This window comes from Otolemur garnettii, unplaced genomic scaffold (assembly GCF_000181295.1).
Source record: "Otolemur garnettii isolate 467f Iridium unplaced genomic scaffold, OtoGar3 scaffold00029, whole genome shotgun sequence".
Lineage (NCBI taxonomy): Eukaryota > Metazoa > Chordata > Mammalia > Primates > Galagidae > Otolemur > Otolemur garnettii.
In genome coordinates this window covers 9,891,138-9,906,609 of record NW_003852424.1, presented here as the reverse complement: position 1 = coordinate 9,906,609, position 15,472 = coordinate 9,891,138, and the positions used below count along the sequence as shown (strand labels likewise).

At 50.8% G+C, this 15,472-nt stretch overlaps 1 protein-coding gene across 1 annotated transcript in view; it reads left to right on the top strand.

The window, feature by feature from the left end:
* Nucleotides 1-5,939, top strand: part of KLHL25 (kelch like family member 25) — a 31,654-nt gene extending 25,715 nt beyond the window's left edge. Inside the window, exon 3 of the mRNA XM_003788651.3 lies at nt 4,245-5,939. The gene's annotated coding sequence lies outside the window, so the exon portion shown is untranslated. The remainder of the gene's footprint in view (nt 1-4,244) is intronic.
* Nucleotides 5,940-15,472: the final 9,533 nt, after the last annotated feature.

Genomic DNA, 15,472 nt, shown 5'->3' with positions numbered 1-15,472 from the left:
AGGCAGGCCGGGGACAGGCAGGGGTGGGGAGGCAGACTGGGGACAGGCAGGGGTGGGGAGGCAGGCTGGGGACAGGCAGCCTCTCTGAGGGGCAGCTTTGTGCTCGCCTGCCCTTTTGGCGCTCAGGGTAGGGACTGGCATGGGTGGTGGGTTCGCAGGCACCAGAGAGGGTTTTGAGCTAGGCCTGCTCAGGTCCTGGGAAGGGGCAGGTGGCCTGGGATGCTGGGGGCTCTGAGCTGGGGTGGGGACAGGGGAGGGCAGGGGATCCCGAGGTGCTGCTCTGCCTTCAGCACACAAGGAGCCCGTGGAGGAAGTGACGGCGGCAAACACGCTAAGAGAAGCCAGGTCCCTCCCAGGTCCCCACCTGCCTCTGACCCCAGCAGCACTAAGGGGCCAGCATGTGTTCCTATGTGTAGGCTCAGTTCCTGCAATTCAGTCCACAGGTTTCAACCTGAGCTGAAACATTAATTTCCTCTGTGAACTGGCAGCTGCTGACAAGGATTGCTGAGAGCTCTGTGCAGTGGAAGGCGTCACTCTTAGCCGAGATTGCTTCTAAAAGGAAGCTGATATATCAGCCACTAAGTCAGATCCCACCAGGCCTTCCCGCCCTTAAAGGGATGCTCTGGTACTCGAGGGAGGCCCACGTGTGGGCATCAAATCCGTAAACACTGGCGTTTGGGCTCATGAGGGGCCGCCTGGATAAGAATGTGGCTTTGTTCTGTTTTAAGGCTTTTCTGGTTTAGAAGAGTTTTTTTGTTTTGTTTTTGTTGTTAAATCTCACTTTTTCCTTGGAAGAAAAATCTGACCTGCCAGATTTTTTGGTCCCCTGAGGAGGGAGCTTCCAAGAGGATATGGGTGTTTCCTCACTAATTCTCTATTGTTTCTCTCCAGGTGATTTAGGGACCAGGGGTGTTCCCTCTTGGGGAATGGAGACTCCTCCTGCCCTGGGCCAGGTGGGGAGCAGGCTCCTGTGCTGCCAGCCTCAGGCAGCTCTGACCACCCCCAGGTTCCAGCTCCCTGTTGCCCCAGCTGGTAGGGCTGGGGCAGGTCACTTGGACCTGGTGAGCCATTTGCTTTCCCAGGAATGTCCCTGATTCCAGGAACCCTAGAAGGGAAGCAGACATTGCCTCCTGGTTCTAATTCTTCTCTTGGCCCTGGACAGGTTACTTACTTCCCTGAGGTTCAGCTTTCCCATCTGGAAAATGGGAATAGAGATTGTACTGCTCATTGTACTTGAACAGAGATCAGGTACAGGCGCCAGTTCAGAGCTGCTTTTACAGGGATAGTGATGAGGAGGAGGGTGGTGATAATAGTGGTTTGGGCTACAAGGGTCTCTAGATGTCCTAGCCCAGTTCTTCCTTCCAGGGCCACCCCCTGAAGGGCCATCTCCACAGTCATGATTGCAGTGACTTTGGAAACACGTTCCACATGTTTCCCACACAACACGCTGGGGTGCTGTCATCACCCCTGTTCAGGGATAAAGAATTGGGCACACAGGACTGGGCTAGTCCCACATCCATCTGGGAAGCTACCTCCGGACCCCATCATCCCAAAGCTGTGTCCCAGGGTGATCACAAGCACCTCCGGGCTGCAGGCCTCCTGCACTGGGGGTTGGAAGCTGCTTCCAGCTCCTTCCTCCTCACAGGCCCCAGCAGCCAACCGGAAACTCCCTTTGGCCCGAGAACCACCCCCTCTGTGCTTCTGTCCTCTCGGGGATCCTCAGTTGTCCCCACACTCAGCAAAGCCCCTTCTGTGTAGCTTCTCCTGCCTGGGTGGCTCAGAGTCTCTGGATTCTCTTCAAAGGCAGGGGTATGGACTTGGCGCCCTGTGGAAGGGCCTACAACTCAGCATCTGGGCAGGAAGCTGACGCCCAGGGCATGCCTGGCTCTTGCGGGACCCTGGCAAACAGAGCTGCAATGACAGAGCCAACCCCTCGCTGCTGCTCAGGTGGCCACCGTGGTGCTTCCAGGGCTGAGCTGGAGCAGAGCCCCAACTCAGATAGCCGCAGACCAGGGCCTTAACTGTGGCCCCAAGTGGGAGGGGGCGGGAACCAGGCAGGGGTTAGGACGGGCTGAGATGTATAGCACCTCTGCTGGGTCCCCTGCCCACGTGCAGTGGCACCCCCAGTCACCACACACTCGCCAATGAGCCTGGCTGCCACCTGGGGACACCCCAGCCTGGGGCCTCGGCCAGTGCATTGGCTATCTTCATTGTTAGCTAGCACTGCCTGGACCAGAGGTGGCCTCTGTACCCACCTTGCACCACCAAGTCTGCCTCCCTGGGCCGGGCAACTCAGGGCCAAGGGTGCCAGTGAGAAGTCCAGCTCTCGATAGTCCCCATTGGCATCACTGACTTGGCCAGCTCCGTCTCAGAGTCTCAGTGGCCACCTCTATAACAGCAGCACTACAATAAGTAGTCAGAGAATGACATGAGATGATGGCAGAGGACCCAAGGGAGATCCTTGCACCTACCATGAGTTCACACGGGTGGCTGAGACTGAGAAAGAGAACTTGGGGACAAACAGGCTGTCATCTGGAGTGCAGGGAGGAGAGGCTGGCGGCTCCCAAGCTTAAGTCGGAGTCTTACAGATGGACGCGGAGTACCCTCTGGGCATACGGTGGGCTCCCTGTGAGGTGTTCCCTCCTTTTCTCTTTCTTTCCCACTGGGTAATGCCCCAACTCCTTAAAGGCACAGCCCCCCAACCTTTCTCCCCACCCCCTACCCAGCCCAGCTGGACAGTTAGCCCATTTCACAGATGAAGAAACCAGGCCTCAGCAAAACAGCTGCCAAAAATTAGGGGAACCAGACTGGGATGGCCTTGGGATGAGCCTAAGGGCCACTGTGTAATCTGGGGGGGACACAGGAGCCCAGCCCTGGGCCCCCCAGCTCCTCTGCCCTTAGGTGCCATCTCTACTCCTCTCAGTAGCTCAGGACAGCATGGAGGGCACCCACGGGGCAGGGTCTCACAGCCCTTTACCACAGCACCAGTAGCTTTGAGGTTTAGTGTAGGGTCCCCTGAGGAGCCACGCTGTCAGTGTGTGGCATGCAGCCAGGCCACAGAGGTTTGAGTTTGTCAGCTTAGAGCATCTCAGGATGTCCAGGACCCGTCTTGTCACTGTGAGGAGCTTTGGAGGCAGGGAGATTTAGGAGCTTTCACCAGCCCAGCCTTGCCCTCCAAGAGCTTGGTGACACCCTGGGGAGGTTAGAATTCCTGCAGGGCAGAGTCTGTCAGCCTGTAGCATGAGAGATAGAGGACCACACCTCCTTTAGGAAATGTAGCACAACTTCCCCAGTGCTGCCCTAAATTTTTTATTATGTTACTTAAGCATGTACAAGGGTGCAACTAGATAAAAGCCCTATGTCTGTAGTCTTAAGCAACTGTAGAGCTAACACAGATGCACGGGAGGTCAAATCCAACCAGTGCTGTAGAATCCATCAGCATTTGGATGTTTTGCTGAGACTGTGTTCCTTTGCTTCTTGGAATGAATGAATGAAGGAACAAATGAACGAATGAACACAGCAGGGTTACTAGACAGTGTAGCCTGCTTGTGTCCCTGGCAAGTGAGCTCACTTTTCCCTTTCAAAGCCTCCAAGAGATACGCAGTATATGTGAAAGGGAACTTAACTTACTAGGGGAGTTGGCTCACTTGGTTATGGAGGCTGGGAAGTCGCACAGAAGGCCATCTGCAGGCTGGAGAACCAGGGGGCTAGGGCGTGGCACTATCCAAGGCCAAAGGCCCAAGAGCCCGAGGTCCCCTGTGCAAGTCCCAGAGCCCAAACACCACAGAATTTGGAGCTCTGATATCCAAGGGCAGGAGAAGCAGGCATCCCAGAGAGAAAGCCGAGTTCACACTTTTTTTGCCTTTTTGTTGTAGCTGGGCCCCCAGCCAACCAGATGGTGCCCACTCACACGGAGGGTGACTCTCCAGGCCACTGACTTGGGAAACCCCTCCACAGACACACCAGAGCCCAATGGGCTGGGTCTCCCTTGCAGCAGCATTCAGGATAAATGGCACTTTCCCAGCTTCTGGGTACCCCTAACCCAGTCACATGGACACCCAAGTCAACTGTCACACTAAGGAAGCCAGGCTCGGGAGGCCCCTGAGTTGCTCAGGGCTGCACTGCTGACAGTTGCATGCCCAGCCCCGAGTCCAGTGGAGGCAGGGCTTGGGTTGTTCCGGATTAGGACGGAACAATGTGTCCACTGATTCATTTTCTCTGTTTCTCCCTCTCCCCCTCCACAGACTCTGCATATTTCTCCCCTTTCCATGGCTTTGGCCCTCACTGTCACGGTGTGGCCTTGGCCTGTCACCACAGCAGAAGCTCAGCCGTCCCTGGGAGCAGCAGCTTCAGCTGTTCTGAGCTTCAAGCAAGAGAAGAGAAGCGTCTCCAGAGTCTCGTGTGCCCCCCGGAGGCCTCTTTAGCTTTGCAGTGGTTTGCGGGAAGAGAGGACCTTCCAGAGGGGCATGGGCTACCACCAGCACTGCCCCCCTGGTCTCTGGGAGAAGGACCCAACTACAGAGCCTTGAGGTCACCTGTGTCAGCACAACCTGGCCTGGGGCCTGCCAGCAGGGGCAGGAAGGGCTCCTGAGTGGGAGTGGCACTGGGTGGGATAGCCTGTGCTCCAGGACTGCCCTGCTGTGATGTCATGTCAGTACCAGAGATGGTATTCTGGGCTGTGGGGTGAGCAGGGTTCACGGGGACTGAAAGGAGATGATTGCTCAGGAGAAAACCTAGGACAGATTTTATAAGGGGCAGAAACCCTGCTGGGTGACTATCGTGACATCCACTAGTCCAGTAAATAGGGGTGACCACAGTGACTTTCACAAGTCCTTACTAGCACATAGCACACAGAACCCTGAGAGTAAAGGGGGGAGCTTCTGTGGGCCCCTCCACAAAGCTCCAGGTCCCAGCATCAACCAGCACAATGCAGACACATCTCATGCCTGTTCAAGTTCCAGGGTACCCTGGGGTTCACCCCCACCACCCTAGAGGCAGTGACAGCCCATCTCCTAGTTGGCCCACCCTTGTCAGCAGCACTGGGAGCCCCTGTCCAGGAGACCACACTCGCCCTCAGACTGTAGCCTACCCTTCCAGATGAAGTGGTCATGAGCTGGGGGCCACAGAGGGACCCCAGAGCACCCTTGTAGGTCCCTCAGGGCTGTAGCCATCTCTGTCTGGAGGACAGTGACAACACTCCAGCTGGCACTTGGCCTTCCAGCTGAGAACACAGATCTGGCCCCTCTCTGTTCCCTGAGCTCACAAATAAGAATGGTCTCAAGAACTGCCAGACATTTGTTCATCACTGTCACTTCCCCAGCCACTAGGGTCCCTTGTCAGTAAATCCCCAGCATCTAGGTTGTGGGGAGGTCAGCTCCTGCCAGTGGCCTCTCATACATCCCTCGCTCACCCCAAGCCTCTCTCTGAGGGTGAGGTGGCTCTCAGCGACCTGAGGAGGGGCTGAGTGCCCAAACCTGTGGCTTCCCTGGTCACTGCCCTGTGTCCTTGCTGCTCGGCCAGCTCGGGATCAGGGCTCCAGGGTGGGCTGCCTTACAAACCAGTTATTTCATCAGCCTTGAGCGTCCTCATACCTCAGCGCTGGTGCTGGTCCTGGGGGCTTCTCTGGGAAGTGGGATCTTTGGGTAGGGTTTTTCCATGGATGTCTCCAGGCTGGGGACACGTCCCAGGGCTCCTCAGAATCCCGCAGATCCCCAAAGGCTGGCCTCACTTGCTAGCCGGATTCATCTCAGCACCCACCATGCCCACCCCAGTCAGCAGGGCTGGTGAAGAAGCCACAGCCCTGCCAGGCCCCTGCCCCAGGGCCACCTTCTGGAGGTGAAGCACACTTGTCATAGCACAAAGGACCTAGCCATGGTGCTTTCTCCGAAAGTTGTGTTGCTTCTATCAGTTTTCTAACCTAATAAAAGCTGACAAAATTCCTTGCTTGCCTGCTGCTCTGGGGCCAGTCTTAGGGGCAGACTGTGGGCAGGTGTCAGTCTCAAAGCTGCCAGTGACCCCCTGTGGTGCGGTGGGAAGGGGGAGCCCACCTGTAAGGGACTGCCTGCTTCTCCTTGTGATATTTTAACAGCAGCCTTGAATTTGGTTTGCCATGGAATCCCGATCCTGCCCTCCTGACAGTAACTTCTTTCCCCAAACCCCGCCATGCGGTAAATTCCAGTGGAAAATAAGTCCATTCATTTCGGCAGGCAGAGAGCCCCACTGGCACAGATCACCCAAGCGCCATCACGGTGGGTGTGACTGCGTGAGTGAGTGGCTTCTGTGATCACAGCTCATCTCACGGTGCTTGGCCCTCATCGGTCACACTGTTCATGGTTTACTGCCCTCATTAGCTGTAAACCTAAGGACACGCCCACAGGTGAAACTGTTCAGTGTTTCGTGGTCTCACCTAGGGGGCCCCTCAGTGGGCAGGCTGTGGCAGTGACACCCATGGTGTTGTCCGGGGGGGTAAGACAGTCACTCTCTAGCCTGGTAGTGGCTGTGCAGCAGCTCCTGTCTGCAGTGGTGTTCAGCTGTGTGCAGGCCCTCAAGATTGACGCGGGCTTCACAGAAGACACACGTCACATGCACAGGTGGCCGCGGTATCGTCGCACTAAGTCATGTTGTCCTCCCATGGAACTGAGCGTGGTTGGAGTGGCAGGGCCTGGACAGAGGCGTCCTATTCCCTCTGCCACTGCCTGGGAGGAATGTCCCAGCCCACCCCTCACGCTGTCCACACCTGCTCCAGGGTTAGTGTTAACAGAGGTGATCACTGCCACCTCCATGCTGACAAACTGCTATGAAGAGAGTGTACACAGTGGGGAGAGGTGGCTCCTGGCTGAGGAGTCGCAGCGCCAGTGTGAGCAGCCCCGGCTCCTTCCAGCTTGTTGCTGGCCATCTTCCACACAGAGCTGCCCTCTCCTGTCCACCACTGCCACCCAGCCCCTGCTCTCCCATCTGACTCCAGCAGGTGGGATGAGGAGAAGAGGAGGTGACAGGCGAGTCCCTGAAAAGTGAGCCATTGCAGGCATATGTATGCCGCAGAAGCCACACACAGCTTCTGCACCTTCCCAGGGGCTGGGAGGCTGGAGAGTGCCCGGCTAAAACTCTGGGAGTCTGGTACCAAATAAGCAAAGGGAGGACAGATGTTAGGGAGCAGCCTCTTCATCCATCTGGCTGGGGGTTGAACCTGCACATACCACCCTGTCTCCCCTTCCCTGTGACAGAGCAGGGCCACCTCCCCCAAAGAGCCTGGCTCTGTGCCCGCCAGCGCTTGTCAAGCCCTGGCTGTGGGCTGCCCACTAACCAGTGCTTTGCATAGTTAGTGCTAAAGACTTGCAGGGACCCTGGGAGGTGGGCATTCTTGTCCTCTTCTCGCTGAGAAGGAAGCAGACCCAGTGGGCAAAGTGACTCGCCTGAGAGGGAGGGGACGGAGGAGGAAGAGGAAGCCACGTGTTGAAAGGAACAGAATGAGAACTCCGGAGCCAGGCCTGCTGGATTTGGGGCTGAGCTCTCTGGCGTGTGTAAAAGCTTGGTTAAACATTTGATTCTCTGATGCAAGCTTCATGATGGAAGGCCTTCATGACTTGAGGTCAAGTTCTGCAAAGCACTAACCCCCACACTGGCTCCTGGATAGCCCTTGATAGTGTGAGAATGGTCACCATATTGCAGTTGTGGAACTGGGGTTTGGAACCAATCCATAGCCTCCAATGCCCCCAGCCATTGCCCAGCAGGCCTAGTCACATGTTCCTCGGCCTCCGTCTGGGATGGGGTGTTGGGAAGGGAGAAGACACCCTCCACTTCAGCGATGGGCAAGGTCTCCCTGGGCACCTCAGCCACAAGAGAGCCGATACAGCGTTCCTGAGTTGGGCAGCAATGCAGGAAAAAGATCCGGCCATTTGCGAGTGGGGCAGGTTCAGCATTCTGTGTGCCTGCAGAGGGCAAGATGAGGAGGGGGCAGCCAACTGCTGCCTCCACTTGGCTGATCAGCCAGCTCCCTGCCTTCACAGGACCCTTCCCAGGGCGAGTCCACACTCATCTACCCTAACAGCATGTGCCACACCCCTTGCTCAAGACTCAAAGCTGTAAATCACGAGGGAAGAAGGAACCCTTTAAGAGACGCCACTGTCTAACGAGTACACTTGGAAAGAGCCGTGGTTCTTCTGGGTCTTCGCCGGGTGGGTGTTTTGCATAGTTGGGAAATGTCCACACTCCATTCTGTCTTGTCCTGGCCTCGCCCCAGCCCTCTCACTTTCAGGAGTTGGGAAAGTTCTCTTGCAACTTGCAGGTAAACTGCTCCGAGGTGGGTGGCCTCTGGCTGCTGTCCTGCCCTCAGGCCCAGCCCCACCTGACCTCTAGCTTGCCTGGCCCAAAACATCTGCCAAAGTTTGGGCCCTGCCCGGTGAGCCAGGGTGGTTCAAGTGAACGTCCCAGGATGTACGCAGTGCTTCCCTTAGTATCATAAATTAGCTTTTTAAAAAACTTCAACATATTATGAAGCTACAAGTCTTTTGTAACATGAATTGTTTTTGTACAGTTTGAGTCAGTTGTAAGTGTGCCCATCACTCAGCTGGTGTGCCTCGTACTCCATAGGTGTGAATTTGCCGCTCCTCTCCTGCCCCCTCGCTTTCCATTGAGTTTTACTACCAAATGTATACATGGGTGTTGATTGATTAGCATAAATTTGATTTTTAAAAAAATACATGATAGGGTTATGGGTTCAATTGTGTTGACCCTAAAATATGTGCAAATCCTAAACTCTAATAGCTTAGAATTTGATCTTATTTGAAATGGGCTTTTGAAATATAATTCTTTAAGATCAGGTCATACTTTAGTAGGGTGGGCTCCTAATGTAACCTGAGGGGGGAATTTGGACACAGACATGCACAGAAAGATGCCACGTGAAAATCCAAGTTACAATGCCACAAGCCAAGGGGCTCCCAGAAGCCAGGGGAGAATCTTCTGAGGAAACCGGGCACTGCCAGTGCCTTGATCTCAGACTTCTAGCCTTCGGGTCTGTGAGAGGATACATTTCTGTTGTCTAAGCCACTCTGTTTGTGTCACTTTGTCACTTTGACACGGCAAGCAGCCCTAACAGATTAATTAGAATAGGTTTCCCTTGCTGGCTGCTGTATTTTATGCATTCAAAACACTCCCCAGAGGTGTGCACAGGCCTACTTACCTCTCTCCTTCCATCCTTATCCATTTCTAGGCTTAAATTGTAACTGAGAAATGAAATAGGCTAGGTGCAGGGGCTCATGCCTATAATCCCAGCACTTGGGAGGCCAAGAAAGTTGAATTGTCTGAGCTCACGGGTTTGAGACCAGCCTGAGCCAGAGTGAGATCTCGTCTCTAAAAATAGCCGGGCATTGTGGCAGGCACCTGTAGTCCCAGCTCCTTGGGAGGTTCAGGCAAGAGAATCTCTTAAACCCAGGAGTTTGAGGTTGCTGTGACACTACAGCACTCTACCAAGGGTGACAACGTGAGACTCTGTCTCAAAAAAAAAAGGAGAGCGAGAGAGAAATGAAATAATTGTTATCAGGACATTTCAATTTAGATATTAAAGACAAAATAAAACTCTTTTTTGATAGAAATTGATTCTGAATTGGCCAATTTGCCAAGAAAGACTGGCTTTGCTAATACTGTTACATAGTGGGCATTCTATAAATTGAACAGTTTAAATCTCCAGCCCTCATTATATTTGGAGCATATAAGTAATGTACCAGAAATTACATACTTTGCAAGTATTAATTGTAATACTATTTTAGAGATCAACAAAAATATACGCAAGTCATACACGGTTGTTCAAAATTTGTTTGGGGGGGCTCATAAACCAAAGGATTTGCAGATCACTGGCTGGGCCTGCACTTCAAGGCCAGCACAGAGCTGGGGCTGGGACTGAGCTGAATTTCCTCTCTGCCTTTGGGGATGAGGTATGGTTAATGCCTCCAGGCCGAGGAGGAGGCAGCACCATTGAGCCCATGGCCACAGCTGGCCAGAGGCCCATTCAGCACCTGGTGCCAACCCAGAGCAGTGAGAAGAGGCGGGAATTCAGGGAATGAGCCACTGTCCCTAGGTCAGCTCTCAGAGCTCCCTGTCTAGCATAAGGCTTGAATTCTGAGGTTACTTTTGGAGGAGGCCAGGCCAGGTGGAATGATGGGGCTTCAGAGTCTATCCTTGGCAAGGACAGGAAGGGAGTGACCTTGTATCCTGAAAGGTCATGTAAAATACCCCCACCTGGCTTAAGCTAACTATATTATTGAATATAAAATACTATGTGGCCATCAAACATGATATTCAATGACTTGGAAAGATACTGATGATATATTATCAGTGGAGAAAAGACAGGATTATCTCATTTTGTAAAACAAACTGTGTGTGTTCACAGAAAAGAGACTGGAAGGTTGAGCCATAATGTGAATTGTGCTTATTTCCAGAGGCACGCCGTAGGCCATTTTTAGAAATGGGCACGGTGGCTTCTGCCTGTAATCCTAGCACTCAGGGAGGCTAAGGCAGGAGGATCACTTGAGCTCAGGAGTTCAAAACCAGCCTGAGCCCATCTCTACTAAAAGTAAAACAACCAGCAGGCCATTTTGGCAGGCACCTGTAATCTCAGCTACAGGGGAGGCTGAGACAGGAGGATCTCTTCAGCCCAGGAGTTTGAAGTTGCTGTGAGCTAGGCTGAGACCATGGCACTCTAGCCTGGGCTACAGAGTGAGACTCTGTCTTAAAAAACAAAACAGCTTTATTAAAGTAAAATTGATATACCAATAAAGTACACATATTCAAATTGTACAGTTCACCAAAATGTGGAAACAATCTAAATGCCTACCAACCCAGGAACGGATTAACAAGCTGTGGTATAGGTATACCATGAAATACTATACAGCCATTAAAAAAGAGAGAGACTTTACATCTTTTGTATTAACCTGGACTGAATTGGAACACATCCTTCTTAGCAAAGCATCACAAGAATGGAGAAGCAGGAATCCAATGTACTCAATTCTAATATGAAGGCACTAGATGAGCTAATACAAGGGGGTTAGGAGAATGAGTCAGTGGAGAGAGAGGAGGAGGGAGAGTCATGGGCAGTCAAGTTGTATGGCACACTTCTTGGGGACAAGACACATTTATAAGAGGGATTTTACCTAACAAATGCAATCAGTATAACCTAATTATTTGTACTACCCTCAATGAATCCCAAACAATAAAAAAGAAATTCTATAGTTTTTAAAATTTTTTTCTTTTCTTTTTTTTTGAGATAGAGTCTCACTATGTCACCCTCAATAGAGTGCTGTGGCATCACAGCTCACAGCAACCTCAAACTCTTGGGGTTAAGTGATTCTCTTGCTTCAGCCTCCCAAGTAGCTGGGACTACAGGTGCCTGCCACACAATGCCTGGCTAATATTTTAGATGTAGTTGTCAGTGGGCAAGGGATTTGAAGAGAAATTTCTCTAAAGAAGATCGGCACATGGCCTATAGATATATGAAAAAATGCTCACCATCCCTAATCATCAGAGAAATGCAAATCAAAACTACTTTGAGATACCATCTAACTCCAGTGAGATTAGCTTATATCACAAAATCCCAAAACCAGAGATGCTGGCGTGGATGTGGAGAAAAGGGAACACTCCTTCACTGCTGATGGGAATGTAAACTAATATATTCCTTTTGGAAAGACATCTGGAGAACACTTAGAAAACTAAAAATAGACCTGCCATTCGACCCTGCAATTCCTTTATTAGGTATATTCCCAGACGACCAAAAATTGCATTACAACAAAGATATTTGTATCAGAATGTTTATTGCAGCCCGGTTCATAATTGCCAGGTCATGGAAGAAGCCCAAGTGCCCATAGAACCACGAATGGATCAATAAACTGTGGTACATGTACACCATGGAATGCTATGCAGCCATAAAGAAAGATGGAGACTCTACATCCTTCATGTTCACATGGATGGAGCTGGAGAATGTTCTTCTGAGCAAAGTATCACAAGAATGGAGGAAAAAGTATCCAATGTACAGACCCCTATTATGAAGCTAATTTATACCTTTTATATGTAAGCTATAACCTAATAACAGCCTAAGAATATGGGAAGGGGGGAGGGAAAGGGGAGGGGGAAAGGGGGGAGGGAGGGGGATTGGAGGGATCACTTCTGAGGTTTATCTTACAAGGGTACAAGTGAATCTTTCTAAGAGCGGAATGTGAACGTTTTAAAATAATAACTAAGAAAATGACACGAAGGCTGTGTTAACCAGTTTGATGGAAGTGTTTCGGATTGTGTGTGAAAACCCCACACTGTACCCCAGAAGTGCATTAATGTACATAGTTACCATTCAATAAAAAAAAAAAAGAAAAAAAAAAGATGTAGTTGTCATTGTTCTTTAGCAGACCCAGGCCAGGCTCAAACCTGCCAGCCTCAGTGTTATGGCTTGTGCCCCACTCACTGAGCTATGAGCGCCAAGCCAGTTTTATAAATTTTGATATATGTATCTACCCAAGAAATCATCACAATCATCATAGTGATATGTATGTTACCCATGAAAACTCTTCCTGTTTCCTTATTAATATATATGTTTGAGACATATTTCATACCCCCAAAATCTACCCATTGAAGCATATAGTGTAATGGTTTTTAGAATATTCAGTTATGTGACCATTATCACAATTTTATTTTATTTTTTTCATATGGCAAATGTATTCCTTCATCATCACAATTTCCGACCGTTTTCATCCCCCCTGCAGGAAACCCCATGCCCACCAGTCTCCCTGAGTACCTGTCCCAGGTAGCACTAACCTACTTTCTGCCTCTACGCAGTTGCCTATTTGAGATATTTTGTACAAACAAAATGATCCGTAGTCCTTTGTGATCACGTCTTTGAGTTAGCGTGTTTTCAGGGCTCACCCACGGTTGCAGCATCTGTCAGCCAGCACTCTGAGTGTAATCATTTGAGGAACTGCCTGAATTTTTCCAAATGGCTGCGTCATTTATACATACATATGAATTAGATTTGTTATAAGGGATTGGCTCATGCGGAGAGTAAGTCCCACAAACAGGGGTCAGTCCAGGTCCAAAGGCCCAAGAACCAGGGGCCCCTCACGTCTGTCCTGGAGTGTGAAGGCCCGAGAGCCAGGGGCTTCCACATTGCAGGGCAGGCACAGATGGTGTCCCGGCTCAATAAGAGTGGAAATTTGCCCTTTTCCCACCTGGTTCTATTCCAGCCCTCAGTGGATGGTGCCACCCACATTACCGAGGGTGGCTCTTTTCTCAGTCTACTGAGCCAAATGCTAATCGCTTCTGGAAACACCCCACAGACACACCCAGAAATATCGGTCACCACTTAGTCCCACCAAGTTGACACAAAATTAACCATCGCAAGTCCACCCCTTGTCAACTTGGCACACATACGTGTCTATAAATTCTACTATGTTTTACATTTTCTCTAATAAATATGTATTACTTTGAAATAGGGCAACAAAGACTGTTATAAAAATAACCCTGTCTGTCATTCATAGGAGGGAAAATTTGGAAACACCTGAGTTCCCAATGAGGATATAGCCATGAAATGGAATATTGAGCATCCAGATGTTCATAACAAAATGTGAAATGAAATAAGTGGGACATAAATCTCTCTATAGAACGTGACTTCTTATAATTTGGCTTAAAACGTGTACAGAAGAAGCACAGAGCATCCTAATGAAATGTTAATGGATGGTTAATTCTGGGTGATGGGTTTATAGATGTTCAAATGTTTAAAAAATGGCTGTGGGGGGCAGTGACTCATGCCTGTAATCCCAGCACTCGGGAGCCCAAGGCAGGTGGATTGCCTGAGCTCACAGATTCAAGACCAACTAGCCTGAGCCAGAGACCTTGTCTCTAAAAAAATAGCCAGGTGTTGTGGCGGTCACCTGTAGTTCCAGCTACTTGGGAGGCTGAAGCAAGAGAATCCCTTGAGCCCAAGAGTTTGAGGTTGCTGTGAGCTATGACACCATGACACTTCACCAAGGGCGACCAAGTGAGAGACTCTGTCTCAAAAAAAAAAGTTTAAAAAATGAATTTCAATATTTCTTACCATATATTGTTTAGAAAATATGAATTATAGTAATATTCAAAATGTTAAGACAATACCCTTACAGAACTAAGGGCTAATATCGGCTAATATTGGAGGTCTCGGTTGGATGGGAGAGGACGTAGGGGGGAAGGGGCAGGTGGGCTGGGGCAAAGGTGGCCTAGAATCTCCAGGGAAAGTCAGCTTGAGGTTGGCACCTGAATCTGAGACTTGCAGGCAGCCTCGAGTGTCTCTCCGCCCACCACGCTTCCTTGCTTCTGGAGGCCCTGGGAATGCTCCCGTAAGGTTGGCACCTGAATCTGAGACTTGCAGGCAGCCTCGAGTGTCTTTCTGCCCACCTCGCTTCCTTGCTTCTGGAGGCCCTGGGAATGCTCCCGTAAGCCCAGGGCAGGCCCCTGTAGGCTGTGCCCCTCCCATTGGCACTGTTTCCATCCAGGAGATCGTGACCTCAGCTGCATGCCAGAACCTGAGAGCACTAAAATGCCCTGCTCTCAGGGTCCCGCCCCAGAGGTTCTGATGTGACCCCCCTTCAGGTGTGGCCTGGGCATCTGGAGGCCTACATCTCTCCCAGGTGATTCTAATGTGCAGCCAAAGGCTGAGAACCTGCCCATTTTGTGGATGTGATATGCTCAAGGCCACTTGGCCCTTCATGACAAGGTCCGTACAACAGCAATGGGAGGAAACATCTGTGGTGCATTTATTCTGGGCTCCATCCTGTCACTGTGTCCTCACCCCAGCCCTCTGAGGGTGTATCGTCTCTACATGGCAGGTGAAGAAGGCACTGACGCTCAATGCCTTGCCCAAAGTCCAGCTGTTGCTCACCACTATTCATGCACAGTCAGGATGCTGGTGGAGAATGGTTTGCAGAACAAGAGCCGGATTCCACCGAGGAACTTCTTTTTGCAGAGTGGAAAGGACCCACTGCTCAAGGAGGTGGGAGCTCCTAGCAGGATTCTTTTTTTTTTTTCCAGATTAATATGAGGGTACAGATGATTAGGTTACAATGTTTGCATTTGTTATGTAGTTGTGGCCCCCATCCAGGAGGTGTGCCATATACCCTTACATTGTGCCCATTAAGTGAGAGAACACCACTCCTCCTTCCTTCCCCCTCCCTCCATGTGAATTGAATTGAGTTTCTCTTGTGTGGGAATGTATGTATTTATCTACTGGCTTCATATCAGTATTGAGTACATTAGGTACTTGCTTTTCCACTTTTTTTTTTTTTTTTTTTTGAGACAGAGTCTCACTCTGTGCCCTGGGTGGAATGCCATGGCACCCTGGCTCACAGCAATCTGAAAATCTTGGGTTATCTCCTTGCCTCAGCCTCCCATGTGGCAGGGACTACAGGTGCTTGCCACAATGCATGGCTAATTTTTTCTCTTTTTAGTAGAGATGGGGTCTTGC